Here is a 7,436-nt window from a genome sequence, read left to right on the forward strand (position 1 = left end):
GTCCACTCTTGATTACTGCTCAGAGGCTTCTGGAGCATTAACATTTTTGGGCAGCTCCAGGATTTTGCTCTCGTCCATGGCTGGCTGAATACATGTGGGACGCACCAGCCATATGGTGCCACTTGTGAACTGCTCTACCGGCAGGCACCACTGACATTGTCTTGCTGACACTGGGACCCAAGAACATTTGCAGGTAACTCATAACCAGACCACCTACTGGCCTGGCTGCTTCAAGCTGGACCCCGAGTGGTTTGAAAGGGTTACAGCCTATAGCGACACTCTCTCTACCTATTGTGAGCTCCAGCACTCCCCTCAATGAATTTAGCCTGGCCTCCCCTGGTTGGGCAATAGAGGGAGTACCTCTTTGGCAGTGATTGTAAGACAGTGCTAGGACAGACTGCAACACATGTCACCACGTTGAACATGGTTTATCTGGCCTAGAGAACACGTATACAAGCATGCACCCTGCCTTGTCTCTGCAGCCTTCAATGATCTTGGGACACCTAGATTGATCCTGACACTGGATGGCCTGCCTCCTGCTTTGCACCCTACATCTCCTATCTACGGCCACATGAGCCCTGCCTTGGGAGTGGACCACTTGGTCTGATCTGCCTTTGGTCTCCTTTGAAGGGGTACGCCCACTTTGCCTTGTGGTGCACCACTATGTTCCCTGTTTCGGGGGCTCAAACCCAGGTACTACTGGTGCACCAGTCGAACATCTGTTGCACTTGTCTTTCCTTGGCCACCCTCAAGATTGCCCGGACTAGCTCACGATGATGGGGAAGCCTAAGACCAACAAACCACTGCCCAATGGCGCTGAGGAGGAGACGACACTCTCCATACTTGCTGACAAGACCCTCAACAGCCTTCGTCACCTTGAAGCGACCCTTCAAACTCTTCTACCCAGTATGACAAAGTGCTCCAGGCCATCATGGATACTAAAACCTCTCTGGAAGCCCACATTGACACTGTATCACTAAACGTGAGTCTGCTGCGAGCTGATCACCTTAAGTTATCAGACCGAGTGGAAGCGGAATCCACACAGGCTACAGTGAGGCCGATGGTACAGGACTTACAGGAACGGCAGAACCACATGGAAGGGGAGGTTCCACCCTACATTGATGAGCAGATGGCGCAGAGGGAGGTCTAGATGCAATAATATTCATTTTTTGGGCTTCCCCGAATGCTCAGAGAGTCCTAGCGTGGAACTATTCTTTAAAGAATGGCTGGTGAAGACGGTTCTCAACAATAAGGTACCAAAATTCTTCTCCATTAAATGAGTACATCGGGAGGCCCCCTCTTCCCTGGTGCCACACCGAAGCCCATAAAAGCTTGTCTTCTCAATTATCGAGATCGGGACCTGCTGTTGCAATGGCTCTGTACCAAGGGCCCATTGCAATAAGAAAATGCAACGATCAGGGCATATCCTGACTTTACGATGGAGGGAAAGCGCAGCCGGAGTTCTTATTCTAAAGTCAAACAGCACCTCCATGAACTGGAATTTAAACATGCTCTTCTGTTCCCAGTGAAGCTCAGAGTGATCGATGGCGAAACGACCCACATATTCCACTCACCATATTATGTATGGACCTGGCTCCATGCTAAGGACCTGGTTTTCCCTCCACCCGAGGACTCAAGTGCTGAAGATTGGCTGGTACCCAAATCAAAACGGCACAAACGCAGAGGCCCCCCAAGTGAAGCTAACCACGGATCAGGTGGCGGATGAGCAGGCCCCAGCGGCGTAGGAGGCCTCCTTTCACAGTATAAACTATTTCGCTCTTCTACCCCCTGATCACCTGCCGGAGTTGAGATCTCCCTCCAGTAGCCCGCTCTTATCGACTGCTGAGGTCCATCGGGCCTGAAAGTCACCCCACGATTGACAAATGACTTGTGAGGTAGGTCTGTGGGGTGGGCGACCTGGTGAGACTGGATTCCTATTGGGTTTGTTACCCCCCCACCCCCGAAGGTAAGACACATAGACTGGGGGAGCTGGATTCACATCATCCGACATCGGCCCACACCATGGAAACATTGAACCCTGACACTTCCACGCTCCTTGTGGCCTCCACATGGACATGATTCTGTTGCAGGCATCTGTTACATGCCAGCTGCACTGTTTGGGTTGTTGTGGCATGCGGCCGAAAGGTGCTGAGGCCTGGGATAGGGGAGTTGTTTCTCAGTATTGTTTGATTGTTCTTTATTTTTTGGCTGGCTGGTAGGGTGGCCAGAGTGATGGGAGGATTATGGGGGGCTGGGAGAAGGAGGCATGTGTCTTGGGTGTGTCGGTTTGCACAATTTGTGATCATGGCTTCTACCTTTAATGCTTTAACTTGGAACATCCGTGGTATGGCAACCCCTGCCCGGATACACAGGATATATGCCTGCCTTCGATACAGGCACCTGACCACAGGAAAGTATGACAAAGTTAATAGGCGATGGAGTGGGCAGGTTTACGGTGCTGGATATTCAGCTTATACATGGGGGGTCCATATTCGGGTCACTCCAGAGGTACCATTTGTGAAGTCTAGAGTTCTTGCAGATGAGAAAGGCCACTATGTAGTTTTGGAGGGTACCTTGGATGGATGCCCCCTCTCCATCATGTCCCCCTATACACCCAACACCTCTCAGGGTGCGTTTTCCGATACCCTTTCCTCAACTGTGTTACTGGATACCCAGGCTCCGGAGTTGTGGGGAGGTACTTTAACTGCATACATGACACTGACGTGGACCAATCGGTACCCCCGCTCCCGGGCATGACCAGTCATCCAGGCAACAAAGCACTTCCAGCAATGGTCTAGGAAGTCCAATTTGCATGATGTCTGGCATTTGGGGCACCCTGGGGAAATAGAATTCTCTTACTATGCACTGGAACATCATGTCCACACTCGATTTGATTACCTTTTCTTTAACTCAAAGAGAAGGGACTATGGGGAATATTCTCAAGGAGCCATTGCCGAGTTATCGGCACTTTATCGCAGCCAAAGTTGCGATAAAATTATCGCCCCATTCACAAGCTGGTGCTAACAGCCAATACCACCAGTTTTCCCGCTAAAGCATCCGCAAAAAACATCACCACAGATGACCCCGACAACTATCGCTAATGAGAGGCAGAGTAGGCGTTCCTGAGCAAAAAGCCACGACAACACCACACCTTAACATTCTCAAAGACCAGCCACATCGGCGAGAAGACCACAAAAAAGGCGATAAGGCGCGTTAGCAGCAGGAAATTAACACCTGCTCCGACCTGTGGAGAAGTGTGGCTCAATGATTAGAGCGGCAGACCCTGATGCAGAGGTCTAGCCCGGGACCAGGGTTCAATTCCCCGCCTCGGCGGGTCTTGGGCTCAAAAATTCCACGGACCTGATAATTCTCGCCTCGGTGCCTATTCCAATCATGGAGTCCCACTCTGCAACTCTGGGCAATAGCTTGCTTAATCTCCACAACGGCCCCCACAACGCTAAGGATGCCTGGCCTCCACCTTGGGGGTTCCCAGGAGTGGACGCCTCACAGGGAAAGCCAGGATGGGTTCCACAGCGGTATTCGTACAAGCGCCTTGAGACCCTTGCGGGTGAGTAGTGCGCTATACAAGTATCAATTTACATTTACAAATTTACATTTACCTGGTGTAAAGTCAGATGACAACCTGCACCATCAAAGGGAGCCCAGCCCAGAGCCACACATGAAGAACAACAGATGCCATGGAGCCACTCACTATGCATCCCGGAGCCCCAATAGGGTAACAACACCCCCCGCCACCACACCCAGCACCACCACCACCCCCCCTGGCCCTCCCCCATCCCACCGGACCACCACAGAGGCAGTGTAGACAAAGACAACAGACCTTCAGGAAATGCACCAGCCTCACAGACCCAACACCAGACAATGTCAATGCCCACTACAGGCTCAAAAGGACAACCATCCTCCACATCCTGAACATCATTGCCCACAGGCTGACGGTACCAACACAGCAGACAACCAACATCCCTCCACTGACAAAGCTGCTGGCGGTGCTGCACCTGTTGGCCTCTGGTACCTCCAACCAACAACCGCCAGAGTCGGAAGAGTCCCCATCCAAGTTCCTCACACCTGTCCTGGATGCCATCATCAGCCAGGTCCCCCAGTACCTATACGATGCGCAGGAACAGCTAGAGACCAAGCAAGGACTATACTCCATAGCTGGATTCCCGCACGTGTTGGGGGCAATAGACTGCACACATGTCCTACAGGCATGAAGCATCATGGTGGTAGCCGGAGAAAGTACAGTGTCCACCCAACATGCAAGCAGAATAGACTAGTCAATTTGTTGCGGAACCTAGAATTAATTGCAATACAATTTCTGTGAGTGGATTGTTATTGACATTTTTCCGTAGAAAACAATGGTGAAAAGTCTACCACTCTATCATGACGCGTTAATCTAATATGGCGGATTTTTCAAAATGGCTGTCCATTATTTGAGATATAGGGTATAACTGTTTATATGCTCATGTGTGGTATTATTTTATACGCTTTTAGGGACGGGAAAGTCAAAAATAACATCAAAAATTGTTTCTGATGACCATAATATCAAATAATCGTGGAATATGTCAGATAGACAAAGTTTGTATAATTTTTTTGTTGACTTATATGACAAGGTGTGAAGGAACGTAAATATTACAATTAACTTTTGAAATAAAAAGTTTGCTATTGTTTGTGTTTTGTTTTGTAACTTTGTTGTTATTGTTTGTTTTTTTGTTAATCAAAAATGTTTCATTTATTTGTTACAGGTTCTTGTGAGTTGCTGTGAGATACAGTGAAAATGGACGTAGAAAAGTGTTTCATTTGTGATGTGGTGTTTCAAGAAGATGACGATGTATCTGTACTCACTGAAAGAGGAGTGACTGGAATTCAAAAAACATGCAAGGAGAGAAAAATATCTAAGTTATATTGAAAAATTTCAATAACAATCCACTCACAGAAATTGTATTGCAATTAGTTCTAGGTTCCGCAACAAATTGACTAGTCTATTCTGCTTGCATGTTGGGTGGACACTGTACTTTCTCCGGCTACCACCATGATGCTTCATGCCTGTCGCTGGTTATCGCTGTTTTTTGTATCGCGGTTGGCCTCATCGCAACTTTATTCGCGTTCGTGTTTCGCATTTTTGTGGCGTAGCGTTGAGTTTAACGCGGTCATTTGATGCGTTATCGTGTGACTAACGCATGGTGCCGCCAGGTTGAGAATACTACATTAACACGGCGTTGTTTTCCCGCGATAGACTGCAATATGCAAAGTTGTGTTAAGCTAAATTTGCGATGGTTATCACACGTTCTTTAGAATATCCCCCTGGGAGCGTTATAAGGTCCAGCATACGTGCCCCTTCAATAATCAATACTAGAAGGTATACAGTTCCTAAGAAGGGAAGAAGGAGGGGACAACAGGACTGGGCGGTCTACAGTCCAAGTAATAGGAGGAATAAGGGATTTCCCCTATTGGAATTAGGGCACTCACACACTCGGCTGGGTGTCATGCTCCTCGTCAGGTCAGCATTGCAATACCTAACGGGCTCCCTATGAGGGGCTCTTTGCTGGAGATCTTTTATTCCAAAGTGTCGTTGGGTGCTGTGTGGGTATAGGGCCTTGGTGTGTAGATGGATGTCAAGAAAGTGGGTGCTCTAAGTAGTGAATTAAAATGGGATATGGAGGTTCTCCAGAGAAAGACTTTAATCAACGAGACCTCCAACCCAATTAAAACTAGGGTAGCACACTGCTGAAATAATGTTCAGGGGTGGCGCAATTTTAAATGGTCAAGATGTTTCTTGCCTGAATAGTCCTAAAATCAAATGGCAATTCGTTAGGACCAGAATACTAAAAAGCTATTTATACAGTTGTTGGTTGCCTGGTAGTGTGACCCTGATTAACCAAACCTAAAACCTACAGTGAGGTACCTGAAGTTAGATGACCGACCCCATTGATAAGAATGAACAGTATACTGGCTGTCACTCCAAAAGGAGCATCTGTAGGAAACTGGCTCTATATATACTAAATCAAAATGAGGTATAGTGTGTATAGAGTCCAGGTGACCCCAGAGGTAGGCAGAGGTTAAAGTTAGATAGAACCTTACCCTCTATTTGTGGTAGAGTGGTCGAGCAGTAAGGCAGTATCAGAGGACAGTGACACGCTCAGTCAGCAAATGAATTCACACACTCAAGAACTGAACTCTAGGCCAATTGTTTTTGTATAAAAATATTTATACTGTTGTTTTATTTTTAGAACCAAGCAAGCCTGGCACAGGTAAGCATTAAATACTTTTCAGTAATAAGTTGCTGAATATAGAACAGTTTGAAAATGCAATAGAAATTGTACTTTGTTTGATTTATAGGGAATGCAGTAGGTTGCAACACTTAGCAAATACAGTGCATTGAATTGATACAGGCTTTTACAGTAAATTATAGGTAAGTTACTTTTTACGTTACTTTTCTAACTCAGTGCTGGATACCTAGATTCAGCACTGGGACATTTCCTGCAAACAGGTAAGTAAATATGTTTTGGTTATTTGGGCGATTTTTAAAGAAGATTTCAAAACTCTACACAAAAACTTTTTGGAAGAAAATTGTCAATGTTATCCTATGGAGGAAAACCAGGTTATCGGTTCACAGGTAAGTAATCGACTGTGAGAGTTAAGCTTCTAGGGTTAGACTCAGGGGTCTTCCAGGGTCAGTGATGCACTGTTGTTGCACCCTCAGCGGCACTAGGGCGGCCGGGTGCAGAGTGTTGAGACCCAATGTTATCCAAAGGGCATAGAGGGCCTCCGGTTGGTGGCTGCTGGCAAGCAGGCCACTGGGTTGTGAGAGCAAAGCTCCTAGGGTTTAGGTCAGGGCAAATGGGGAAACAAAGTAGCACAAAAGGTGATCCCTCAGCGGCACTGGGGCGTCTGGGTGCAGAGTGCTGTTTTGACGTCGGGCGGCCTGTTGTTTTCTATGGAGAACCTCCGGTTTGCAAAAGCACCTCAGGAAGGGAGACAAAGGACTTCTGGGTGCGACCACCACTTGGAGAGGTAGGTTCGGAAGGTAAGGGTTGGTTAGGCACTGTCGGTTTGAGCACACAAGGCCGGTGGGTGTCGGGTGCAGGGGTGCCTTTTGGGGTCGCGGTTAGGGGGGCCTTCTGGATTTAGGCTGCAGGCGTCGGCTGGAGGCTTGAGGCAGGTCAGGGGTCGCCGGATCTTGGGTCAGGATCATCGAGGTGACCTCCTCGTGGTGTTTTTCCACTCAAGCTTGGGCAGGGTTCGGCGGGTGCAGAGTGGGCTGGATTTGCGGGCTCCGGCTGCTGCCAGAGGTTGCAGTTTGAAGAAATCCGGTGTTTATGGTAGAAGCAGTCTTTGGAAGTAAAGGCAGGCAGGTCCTCCGGGATTTTCAAGGTTGCTGGCTGCAGGACACACCGGGATTTCGCAGGAGCAGGTTC

Source organism: Triturus cristatus, chromosome 3_2 (assembly GCF_964204655.1).
Source record: "Triturus cristatus chromosome 3_2, aTriCri1.1, whole genome shotgun sequence".
Taxonomy (NCBI): Eukaryota; Metazoa; Chordata; class Amphibia; order Caudata; family Salamandridae; genus Triturus; species Triturus cristatus.